Source organism: Pristiophorus japonicus, chromosome 5 (assembly GCF_044704955.1).
Source record: "Pristiophorus japonicus isolate sPriJap1 chromosome 5, sPriJap1.hap1, whole genome shotgun sequence".
In the NCBI taxonomy this organism is placed as follows: domain Eukaryota; kingdom Metazoa; phylum Chordata; class Chondrichthyes; family Pristiophoridae; genus Pristiophorus; species Pristiophorus japonicus.
This window is the reverse complement of record NC_091981.1, coordinates 90,735,476-90,749,089: the sequence shown is the minus strand read 5'-3', so window position 1 is coordinate 90,749,089 and position 13,614 is coordinate 90,735,476.

Here is a 13,614-nt window from a genome sequence, read left to right as displayed (position 1 = left end):
GCATTGGTAAGAGTGAGAACTGCACAATGCTTGTGAAGTCGAAGTCCATTCTTCACATTGAGGGCACCCTCCATCGTGTCGTGTGGTACTACCACTGTGCTAAATGGGACAGATGCAGAATAGATCTAGCAACTCAAAACTGGTCATCCATGAGGGCCATCAGCAGGAGCAGAATTGTATTCTACCAATTTCTGTAACCTTATGGCCCAGCATATCCCTGCTCTAGCATTATCATCAAGCCAGGGGACCAACCCTGGTTTAATGAGAGTGTAGAAGAACATGCCAGGAGCAGCACCAGTTTGGTGAAGCTACAACATAGGACTACATGCATGTTAAACAGGGCTAAGAGATTCCACAACAAACGGATCAGATTAAACCTCTGCAATCCTGCCACATCCAGTCATGAATAGTTGTGGGCAATTAAACAACTAACGGGAGGAGAAGGCTCCACGAACATCCCTAGCACACGATTGCAAAACACAAAGCTGAAGCGTTTGCAACCATCTTCAGCCAGAAGTTCTGACTGAATGGCCACTATCACAGAAACCAGTCTTCAGCCAAGTTGATTCACATCATGTGAATCAAGAGATGACTGAGCACACTGCATATAGCAATATCTATGGGCCACAACAACATCCCAGCTGTAGTGCTGAAGACTTGTGCTCCAGAATAACCCACGCCTCTAGCCAAGCTGTTCCAATATAGCTACAACACTGGCATCTACCCGAAAAAGTGAAACATTTGCCCAGGTATGTTCAGAAAACAAGGGATAAATATTGGCTAGGTCACCAGGGATAACGTCCCTGCTCTTCTTCAAAATAGTGCCATGGGATCTTTTACATCGACCAGCGAGAGCAGTCGGTTTAACAAAAGACAGCACCTGCGGCAGTGCAGTGCTCGCTCAGTACTGCATTGGAGTCTCAGCCGAGATTTATGTGCTCAAGTCCCTGGAGTGGGACTTGAACACACAATCTTCTGACTCAGAGGTGAGTGTGCTACCCACTGAGTAACAGCTGACACTGTGATGGAATTACATTTAGGGAGCCTAGCATAGTTTTATAAAAAAATGCAGAATCCTTCCTTCTCCATTGAATTCGGAATTTTTCTTCTGCCAATTAATTTTTAGTCGACTATTTACTATGGGGCTGCCATTTCCCCTCTACCTTGAAAATGGCCACAATGGGGTTTCCACTGGGAAGTTCCCTCTATCTTTTCTCCTTAAAATTATAGGAGAAGGAGCAGTGAAGGGTGGCTAGGCTGCACTGGAGACACATGATATCCCAATCGTAGCCCCACACTACGTGATAAAAGCAGAGGCAGTCCTACCTACTTTTGCCCAAGGAACATGCATAATGGCCTATAGATGCTGCTGAGGACAATGTTTTGCTGACTGCAAGGCACATTCATACCGTGCAAGAGACTTTCTCTTGGCTATCACATCTGGCCACTGTATGAACATTCCTGTGTGCACCTTTCCCCCTCCCCACCTCTAACATGCAATTGTCTACAGAACCTTCCATGTGCAGTGCAGATCACCAGATGGAACTAACTTTCAATACTTTCAAAGAATGATGTCTGCACACACACCAAATATAATGTAGCCAAAATTCATAGGGTGAGAAATCATACAATAACTGCCACCTGTTAACGCCAACTATTCTCTAGAAAATGGCGGCCGTCGCTCTTGTGCCAACTGGAGGCGGTCCCTGCGGTGGCTGCCATATTTATGGGACCCTTACCGGCAGTGCCCTGCAAAAATAATGACAGTGTGGCGACACTGACTTAATGTCACCTACATAAACTTCGACCCAAGCGCTCAATTCAGCACTGGGTCCGAAGCATACCAGGTTAGCCTGGCATGCAAGCAGACTGACAGATACTGACAGGGATGATATCTGCAGCTGTTAAAGGGACACACACATCAATCAGGTATGTTTGAATGGAAAGGATTTTTATTTTTTTATTTTATTGAAGTGGTGGCTTGCTGCAATATATGTGAACATTTTTTAAAGTGTTTTGGGAGTGCTGCTGGATGCTTGCAAGGACTTGGATGGTAAGTGAACACCCTTGAGAAGACAGAACGTGCTGCGAACACTCAGCAGGTCATGCTACAACCATGGAGTTCACGTCTCCGGTCGAGGTGCTGCCTGACCAACTGAGTATTTCAGCATTTTATACTGTTTTTCACATTTACAGCATTAGCTTGTAGAGGGAAGAGGAATATGCAGAAGAGGAGGAAGCTGAAGAGCAGGAATCAGAAGGAAGGATGCATCCCAGAGAGCCCCTTTGTGGCCAATGGCACCCTACTCCTGACAAAATGTCTAGAATACGAACTCCTCATCACTAACACGCTATTCCGCCAGAGGGACAAATACAAGGCATCGTGGCAACACCTTCGCTCCAAATACTGGCACTTGCTGGACTATGTCATCGTCCGAGCCAGGGATCGCAAAGATGTGCGCATCACCCGCGCCATGACAGGAGCTGACGACTGCTGGACGAACCATCGCTTAATCCGATCCATAATCAATATTAACATAGCCCCAAAGCAGAGAGGACAGCAGAAGCAGTGCCACAAAAAATTTAACACCGGGGCACTTAAAGACCCAGCTAAGAGAGCCCTATATAGCCAGCACCTCACAGCCATTCTGGCATGCCTTGATGACCCTGAGATGCTCAATGCCCACAGCACTTGGTCTGCCCTCCAGGCCTGCATAACCAGTGCCTGTGAAGATACACTTGGTTACTCAACCAGAAAACAACAGGACTGGTTTGATGAAAATGATCAAGAGACCCAAGAGCTAATAGATCGAAAGCACAGAGCATTTCTGAGCAAATCATAAAGGGGCAAAGGGTGTTAAAAAGACAAGCCTAAAAGCTCTGTGCCTCAATGCGAGGAGTATTCAGAATAAGATGGACGAATTAACTGCGCAGATAGCAGTTAACAGGTATTATGTAACTGGCATCACGGAGACATGGCTCCAGGGTGACCAAGGCTGGGAACTCAACATCCAGGGATATTCAACATTTAGGAAGGATAGACAGAAAGGAAAAGGAGGTGGGATGGCGTTGCTGGTTAAAGAGGAAATTAATGCAATACTAAGGAAGGATATTAGCTTGGATGATGTGGAATCTGTATGGGTGGAGTTACGGAATGCCAAAGGACAGAAAACGCTAGTGGGAGTTGTGTACAGACCACCAAACAGTAGTAATGAGGATGGAGACAGCATCAAACAAGAAATTAGGGATGCATGCAATAAAGGTACAGCAGTTATCACGGGCGACTTTAATCTACATATTGACTAGGCGAACCAAACTGATAGCAATGTGGTGGAGGAGGATTTCCTGGAGTGTATTAGGGATGGTTTTCTAGACCAATATATCGAGGAACCAACTAGAAGGTTGGCCATCCTAGACCGGTTGATGTGTAATGCGAAAGGACTAATTAACAATCTTGTTGTGCGAGGCCCCTTAGGGAAGAGTGACCATAATATGGTAGAATTCTTCATTAAGATGGAGAGTGACACAGTTAATTCAGAGACTAGGGTCTTGAACTTGGGGAAAGGTAACTTCGACGGTATGAGGCGTGAATTGGCTAGAATAGACTGGCGAGTGAAACTTAAGGGGTTGACTGTGGATGGGCAATGGCAGACATTTAGAGACCGCATGGATGAATGACAACAATTGTACATTCCTGTCTGGCGTAACAATAAAAAAGGGAAGGTGGCTCAACCGTGGCTATCTAGGGAAATCAGGGATAGTATTAAAGCCAAGGAAGTGGCATACAAATTGGCCAGAAATAGCAGCGAACCCGGGGACTGGGAGAAATTTAGAACTCAGCAGAGGAGGACAAAGGGTTTGATTAGGGCAGGGAAAATTGAGTACGAGAAGAAGCTTGCAGGGAACATTAAGGCGGATTGCAAAAGTTTCTATAGGTATGTAAAGATAAAAAGGTTAGTAAAGACAAACGTAGGTCCCCTGCAGTCAGAATCAGGGGAAGTCATAACGGGGAACAAAGAAATGGCGGACCAATTGAACAAGTACTTTGGTTCGGTATTCACTAAGGAGGACACAAACAACCTTCCGGAAATAAAAGGGGTCGGAGGGTCTAGTAAGGAGGAGGAACTGAGGGAAATCCTTATCAGTCAGGAAATTGTGTTGGGGAAATTGATGGGATTGAAGGCCGATAAATCCCCAGGGCCTGATGGACTGCATCCCAGAGTACTTAAGGAGGTGGCCTTGGAAATAGTGGATGCATTAACAGTCATTTTCCAACATTCCATTGACTCTGGATCAGTTCCTATGGAGTGGAGGGTAGCCAATGTAACCCCACTTTTTAAAAAAGGAGGGAGAGAGATAACAGTGAATTATAGACCGGTCAGCCTGACCTCAGTCGTGGGTAAAATGATGGAATCAATTATTAAGGATGTCATAGCAGTGCATTTGGAAAGAGGTGATATGATAGGTCCAAGTCAGCATGGATTTGTGAAAGGGAAATCATGCTTGACAAATCTTCTGGAATTTTTTGAGGATGTTTCCAGTAGAGTGGACAAGGGAGAACCAGTTGACGTGGTATATTTGGACTTTCAGAAGGCTTTCGACAAGGTCCCAGACAAGAGATTAATGTGCAAAGTTAAAGCACATGGGATTTGGGGTAGTGTGCTGACATGGATTGAGAACTGGTTGTCAGACAGGGAGCAAAGAGTAGGAGTAAATGGGTACTTTTCAGAATGGCAGGCAGTGACTAGTGGGGTACCGCAAGGTTCTGTGCTGGGGCCCCAGCTGTTTACATTGTACATTAATGATTTAGACAAGGGGATTAAATGTAGTATCTCCAAATTTGCGGATGACACTAAGTTGGGTGGCAGTGTGAGCTGCGAGGTGGATGCTATGAGGCTGCAGAGTGACTTGGATAGGTTAGGTGAGTGGGCAAATGAATGGCAGATGAAGTATAATGTGGATAAATGTGAGGTTATCCACTTTGCTGGTAAAAACAGAGAGACAAACTATTATCTGAATGGTGACAGATTAGGAAAAGGGAAGGTGCAACGAGACCTGGGTGTCATGGTCCATCAGTCATTGAAGGTTGGCATGCAGGTACAGCAGGCGGTTAAGAAAGCAAATGGCATGTTGGCCTTCATAGCGAGGGGATTTGAGTACAGGGGCAGGGAGGTGTTGCTACAGTTGTACAGGGCCTTGGTGAGGCCACACCTGGAGTATTGTGTACAGTTTTGGTCTCCTAACTTGAGGAAGGACATTCTTGCTATTGAGGGAGTGCATCGAAGATTCATCAGACCGATTCCCGGGATGGTGGGACTGACCTATCAAGAAAGACTGGATCAACTGGGCTTGTATTCACTGGAGTTCAGAAGAATGAGAGGGGACCTCATAGAAACGTTTAAAATTCTGACGGGTTTAGACAGGTTAGATGCAGGAAGAATGTTCCCAATGTTGGGGAAGTCCAGAACCAGGGGTCACAGTCTAAGGATAAGGGGTAAGCCATTTAGGACCGAGATGAGGAGAAACTTCTTCACCCAGAGAGTGGTGAACCTGTGGAATTCTCTACCACAGAAAGTAGTTGAGGCTAATTCACTAAATATATTCAAAAGGGAGTTAGATGAAGTCCTTACTATTCGGGGGATCAAGGGGTATGGTGAGAAAGCAGGAAGGGGGTACTGAAGTTTCATGTTCAGCCATGAACTCATTGAATGGCGGTGCAGGCTAGAAGGGCTGAATGGCCTGCTCCTGCACCTATTTTCTATGTTTCTATGTTTCTATGAATAGGCGATGGCAAACATTTAAAGATCACATGGATGAATGTCAACAATTGTACATCCCTGTCTGGAGTAAAAATAAAACGGGAAAGGTGGCTCAACTGTGGCTAACAAGGGAAATTAAGGATAGTGTTAAATCCAAGTAAGAGGCATATAAATTAAGCAGCAAAACTGAGGACTGGGAGAATTTATTAAAACAGCAGAGGAGGACAAAGGGTTTAATTAGGAGGGGGAAAATAGAGTATGAGAGGAAGCTTGCGGGGAACATAAAAACTGACTGCAAATGCTTCTACAGATCTGTGAAGAGAAAAAGAGTAGTGAAAACAAATGTAGGTCGCTTGCAGTCAGATTCAGGTAAATTTATAATGGGGAACAAAGAAATAGCGGACCAGATAAACAAATACTTTGGTTCTGTTTTCACGAAGGAAGACACAAATAACCTTCCGGAAAGACTAGGGGACCAAGGGTCTAGTGAAAAGGAGGAACTGAAAGATATCCTTATAAAGTGGGAAATTGTGTTAGGGAAATTGATGGGATTGAAGGCCGATAAATCCCCAGAGCCTGATAGTCTGCATTCCAGAGTACTTAAGGAAGTGGCCATAGAAATAGTGGATGCATTGGTGATCATTTTCCAACAGTCTTTCGACTCTGGATCAGATCCGATGGACTGGAGGGTAGCTAATGTAACACCACTGTTTAAAAAATGAGGGAGAGAGAAAACGGGTAATTATCGACCGGTTAGCCTGACATCAGTAGTGGGGAAAATGAAAGAATCAATTATTAAAGATGAAATAACGGCGCATTTGGAAAGCAGTGACAGGATCAGTCCAAGTCAGCATGGATTTATGAAAGGGAAATCATGCTTGACAAAACTGGAATTCTTGAGGATGTAACTAGTAGAGTGGACAAGGGAGAACCAGTGGATGTGGTGTATTTGGACTTTCAAAAATCTTTTGACAAGGTCCCACACAAGAGATTGGTGTGCAAAATCAAAGCACATGGTATTGGGGGTAATGTATTGACGTGGATAGAGAACTGGTTGGCAGACAGGAAGCAGAGAGTCGGGATAAACGGGTCCTTTTCAGAATGGCAGGCAGTGACTAGTGGAGTGCCGCAGGGCTCAGTGCTGGGACCCCAGCTCTTTACAATATACATTAATGATTTAGATGAAGGAATTCAGTTTGCAGATGACACTAAACTGGGTGGCGGTGTGAGCTGTGAGGAGAACGCTAATAGGTTGCAGGGTGACTTGGACAGGTTAGGTCAATGGGAAGATGCATGGCAGATGCAGTATAATGTGGATAAATGCGAGGTTATCCACTTTGGAGGCAAAAACACGAAGGCAGAATATTATCGAAATGGCAGCAGATTAGGAAAGGGGGAGTTGCAACGAGACCTGGGTGTCATGGTTCATCACTCATTGAAAGTTGGCATGCAGGTTCAGCAGGCAGTGAAGAAGGCAAATGGAATGTTGGCCTTCATAGCTAGGGGATTTGAGTATAGGAACAGGGAGAGTCTTACTGCAGTTGTACAAGGCCTTGGTGAGGTCTCACCTGGACTATTGTGTTCAGTTTTGGTCTCCTAATCTGAGGAAGGATGTTCTTGCTATTGAGGGAATGCAGCGAAGGTTCACCAGACTGATTCCCGGGATGGCGGGATTGACATATGAGGAGAGACTGGATCAACTGGGCCTTTATACACTAGAGTTTAGAAGGATGAGAGAGGCCCATAGAAACTTACAAGATTCTGAAGGGACTGGACGGTTAGATGCAGGAAGAACGTTCCCGATGATGGGGAAGTCTAGAACCAGGGGACACAGGCTTGAGATAAGGGGTAGGCCATTTAGGACTGAGATGAGGAGAAACTTCTTCACTCAGAGAGTTGTTAACCTGTGGAATTCCCTACTGCAGAGAGTTGTTGATGCCAGTTCATTGAATATAATTCAAGGAAAAGCAATATAACAGTTCAAGAACAGCAAGGCTACGGGAGCGGATGGAATCCTTGTTGAGGCGCTAAAATATGGTGGAGAGGCACTGCTGGCGCATATACATGACCTCAGCTCTCTCATCTGGAGGGAGGAGAGCATGCCGCGAGATCTCAGAGATGCAGTAATCATGTCCATTTTTAAAAAGGGGAATCTCCCTGCTATCAACCACTGGGAAGGTTGTCGCTAGAGTTCTCCTCAATCGTCTTCTCCCTGTGGCCGAGGAGTTCCTCCTGGAGTCACAGTTTGGATTTCGTCCCCTAGGGGAACAACGGACATGATCTTTGCAGCATGACAACTGCAGGAAAAATGTAGGGAGCAGCGCCAGCCCTTATACAGGGCCTTTTTTGATCTTACAAAGGCCTTTGACACCGTCCACCGTGAGGGGTTATGGAGCGTCCTCCATTTTGGATGCTGTTGTGTATCTGTAAAGCATGCACTCCCATGTTCTGCCACCAGGGAGTGCTTCCCCTGAAGTCTCAAGGGATCCCAGCATCCCTTGGGAGCACTGTATATAAGCCGGCCCCTAAGGCCTGTTCCTCATTCTGGAGTGTCTTAATAAAGACTGAGGTCACTGTTACTTCAACCTTCAATTGTGCAGTCTCATCTGTGTTAGGAACACAATAACTGGCGACGAGTATAAGAATCCAACGCAAAGATGCAACAAACTGTGGGCATCCTGGAGAAGTTCTCGGAGGGTGAGGACTGGGAAGCTAATGTCGAACGGCTAGACCAGTACTTTGTAGCCAATGAGCTGGACGGAGAAGGAAGCGCTGCAAAAAGGAGAGAGGCCCTCCTCACGGTCTGCGGGGCACTGACCTACAGCCTCATGAAGAATCTTCTGGCTCCGGTGAAACCCATGGATAAGTCGTATGAGGAGCTGTGCACACTGGTTCAGGAGCATCTTAACCCGAGGGAGAGCGTGCTGATGGCGAGGTATCGGTTCTACACGTGTCAGCGATCTGAAGGTCAGGAAGTGGCGAGCTACGTTGCTGAGCTAAGGCGACTTGCAGATCAAAGTGAGTTTGATGGCTACTTGGAGCAAATGCACAGAGACATTTTTGTACTGGGCATTGGCCACGAGAACATCCTACGAAAACTTTTGACTGTAGAGACACCGACCCTCAGTAAGGCCATGGCGATAGCACAGGCATTTATGTCCACCAGTGATAACAACAAACAAATCTCTCAGCACACAAGTGCTAGCAATGTTCATAAATTAACTGGAACTGTGTTTGTGAGCAGAAATGAACAGGGCAGAACCCATGAGTCTGCAACTGCCAGCAGGCCGCAGTAGACCCAGATGATTCAGAGTACCCAACAAAGGATGAATGCAAGGCAATTCACACCTTGTTGGCATTGTGGAGGCTTCCATTCAGCCTATTCATGCTGCTTCAAAAGGTATGTTTGCAAGAGCTGTCGAACAATGGGGTACCTCCAACGAGCTTTCAGACGAGCTGCAAGCTCTACAAAACCTGCTAACTACCATGTGGCAGAGGAAGATCAGTCCATGGAGGATCAAAGCAATTTTGAGCCTCAGAGCGAGGAGGCAGATGCTGAAGTACATGGGGTGCACACATTTTCAAAGAAATGTCCACCTCTATTGCGATATGTAAAATTGAATGGCTTACCTGTAGCCATGGAACTGGACACTGGCGCGAGCCAATCCATCACGAGGAAAAAGATGTTTGAGAGATTGTGGTGCAACAAGGCACTCAGACCAGCCCTGAGCCCCATCCATACGAAACTTAGAATGTACACCAAAGAACTTATCACTGTCCTGGGCAGCGCCATGGTCAAGATCACCTTGGTGCATGAACTGCCACTCTGGATTGTCCCGGGCGATGGCCCCACGCTGCTTGGAAGGAGCCGGCTGGTCAAAATCTGCTGGATCTGGGATGACATCCGAGCGCTATCACATGTCAATGAGGCCTCATGTACCCAGGTTCTTAACAAATTTCCTTCCCTTTTTGAGCCAGGCATTGGAAACTTTTCCGGGGCGAAGGTACGGATCCACTTGGTCCCAGAGGCACGACCCATTCACCACAAGGCGCGAGCGGTACCTCACATGATGAGGGAGAGAGTGGAAATTGAGCTGGACAGGCTGCAACGTGAGGGCATCATCTCCCCAGTGGAATTCAGCGAGTGGGCCAGCCCGATTGTTCCAGTACTCAAAAGTGATGGCACAGTCAGGATTTGCGGCAATTATAAATTAACTATTTATCGTTTCTCGCTACAGGACCAATACCCACTACATAAGGCAGAAGACCTCTTTGCGATGCTGGTAGGAGGCTAGACATTCACCAAGCTCGACCTGACTTCGGCCTACATGATGGAGGAGCTGGAGGAGTCTTCGAAGGGCCTCACCTGCATCAATATTCACAAGGGACTGTTCATCTACAACAGATGCTCGTTTGGAATTCAGTCGGCTGCAGCGATCTTCCAGAGAAAGAAGGAGAGCCTACTCAAGTCGGTACCACGTACGGTGGTCTTTCAGGACAGCATATTGGTCACAGGTCGGGACACCGTCGAGCACCTACAAAACCTGGAGGAGGTCCTTCAGTGACTGGATCGCGTAGGGTTGTGGCTGAAGAGGTCGAAATGCATCTTCATGGCAACAGAAGTGGAGTTTTTGGGGAGAAAGATCGCGGCGGACGGCATTCGGCCCACAAACGCCAAGACAGAGGCTATCAGGAACGCACCCAGGCCACAGAACATCACGGAGCTGCGGTCGTTCCTGGGACTCCTCAACTATTTTGGTAGCTTCCTACTGGGGTTAAGCACCCTTTTAGAGCCCCTACATGTGTTATTGTGTAAAGGTGAGAACTGGGTATGGGGGAAAAAAAAAGTAATTGCTTTTGAGAAAGCCAGAAACATTTTATGCTCCAACAAGCTGCTTGTATTATATAACTCGTGGAAAAGACTTGTGCTAGCATGTGACGCATCGTCGTACGGAGTCGGGTGTGTATTACAACAAGCTAACGTTGCGGGGAAGTTGCAACCTGTCGCATATTCCTCCAGGAGCTTGTCTGAGGCCGAGAGGACCGACAGCATGATTGAGAAAGAGGCATTAGCGTGTGTGTTCGGGGTAAAGAAAATGCATCAGTACCTGTTTGGCCTCAAATTTGAGCTGGAAACCGATCACAAGCCCCTCATATCGCTGTTCATTGAAAACAAGGGGATAAATACTAATGCCTCAGCCCGCATACAAAGGTGGGCACTCACGCTATCAGCGCATAACTATACCATCCGCCACAGGCCAGGCACCGAGAACTGTGCGGATGCTCTCAGTTGGCTACCATTGCCCACCACGGGGGTGGAAATGGCGCAGCCTGCAAACTTGTTAATGGTCATGGAAGCGTTTGAAAATGATAAATCACCTGTCACGGCCTGCCAGATTAGGACTTGGACCAGCCAAGATTCTCTGCTGTCCATCGTAAAAAACTGTGTACTGCATGGGAGCTGGGCCAGCATCTCCATTGAAATGGAAGAGCTAATCAAACCGTTCCAGCAGCGAAAGGACGAGCTGTCCATTCAGGCAGACTGCCTGTTGTGGGGTTCCTGCGTAGTGCTATCCGAAAAGGGCAGGGAGACTTTCATCTCGGATTTCTACAGCACACACATGGGTATAGTAGTGATGAAAGCGATAGCCAGATCCCACGTGTGGTGGCCCGGTATCGACTCTGATTTAGAGTCCTGTGTACGGCAATGCAGCGTGTGTGCTCAGTTGAGCAACACGCCCAGAGAGGCACCACTAAGTTTGTGGTCTTGGCCCTCCAGACCATGGTCAAGGATCCATGTCGACTATGCGAGCTCATTTGTCGGTAAAATGTTCCTGGTGGTGGTGGATGCTTTATCAAAATGGATTGAATGTGAAATAATGTCGGGAAGCACCGCCACCGCCACCATTGAAAGCCTGAGGGCCATGTTTGCCACCCATGGCCTGCCTGACATACTTGTCAGTGACAACGAGCCATGTATCACCTGTACCAAATTTAAAGAATTCATGACCCGCAACGGGATCAAACATGTCACCTCGGCCCCTTTTAAACCAGCCTCCAATGGACAGGCAGAGCGGGCAGTACAAACAATCAAACAGAGCCTTAAACGAGTCACAGAAGGCTCACTCCAAACCCGCCTGTCCTGAGTACTGCTCAGCTACCGCACAAGACCCCACTTGCTCACAGGGATGCCCCCGGCTGAGCTACTCATGAAAAGGACACTTAAAACCAGACTCTCGCTGGTTCACCCCAACCTGCATGATCAGGTAGAGAGCAGGCGGCAGCAACAAAATGTAAACGACCTTCGCGTAACTCTGTCACGGGAAATTGATCTGAATGACCCTGTGTATGTGCTAAACTATGGACATGGTCCCAAGTAGATCCCGGGCACGTTGATAGCTAAAGAAGGGAGTAAGGTGTTTGTTGTGAAACTAGACAATGGACGACTTTGCAGAAAGCACCTGGACCAAACGAGGCTGCGGTTCACAGACTGCCCTGGAGAACCCACAGCAGACACCACCTTTTCCGAGCCCACAACACACACTCAAAGGATCAATGACACCACCCCGGAGCAGGAAATCAAACCCATCACGCCCAACAGCCCAGCAAGGCCAGGCTCACCCAGCAGCCCTGCAGGGCCAACAACACGCCAGCCCAGCGAGGGCACAGCCAACACACCAGAACAGACATTTGTACCGAGGCGGTCCACTAGGGAAAGAAAGGCTCCCGACCGCCTCACCTTGTAAATAGTTTTCACTTTCACTTTTGCGGGAGTGATGTGTATCTGTAAAGCATGCACTCCCATGTTCTGCCACCAGGGAGTGCATCCTCTGAAGTCCTAAGGAATCCCCGCATCCCTTGGGAGCACTATATATAAGCCGGCCCCTAAGGCCTGTTCCTCACTCTGGAGTGTCTTAATAAAGACTGAGGTCACTGTTACTTTAACCTCCCTGTGTGCAGTCTCATCTGTGTTAGGAACACGATAGATACCACTGAAAGGTTGTCAACATCCTTCACCTGCTCCACGACGACATGCAGGCCGTGATCCTTACCAATGGATCCATTACAGATCCATTCCATGTCCGGACCAGGGTCAAACAGGGTTGTGTCATTGCTCCAACCTCTTCTCAATCTTCCTCGCTGCCATGCTCCACCTCACTGTCGACAAGTTCCCTGCTGGAGTTGAACTCAACTACAGAACCCGTGGGAAGCTGTTTAAACTAAGCTGCCTCCAGACCTGTTCCAAGATCATCCCAACCTCTGTCATTGAGCTGCAGTACGAGGACGATGCCTGCGTCTGGGCACATTCAGAGGCTGAACTCCAGGATGTAGTCGATGTATTCACTGAGGCATATGAAAGCATGGGCCTCATGCTTAACATCCGTAAGACAAAAGTTCTCTACCAGCCTGTCCTTGCCGCACAGCACTGCCCCCCAGTCATCAAGATTCATGGCACGGCCCTCGACAACGTGGACCACTTCCCATACCTCGGGAGCCTCTTGTCAACAAAGGCAGACATTGATGCGGAGATTCAACATCGCCTCCAGTGTGCCAGTGCAGCCTTTGGCCGCCTGAGGAAAAGTGTTCGAAGACGAGGCCCTCAAACCTACCAGCAAGCTCATGGTCTGCAGGGCTGCAGTAATACCCGCCCTCCTGTATGGATCAGAGGCATGGACGTTGTACAGAAGGCACATCAAGTTGCGGGAGATATATCACCAACGATGTCACTGCAAGATCCTGCAAATCCCCTGGGAGGACAGATGCCCAGTGTCCTTGCCCAGGCTAACATCCCCAGCATTGAAGCACTAACCACTCTCGATCAGCTTCGCTGGGCAGGCCACTTAGTTCACATGCC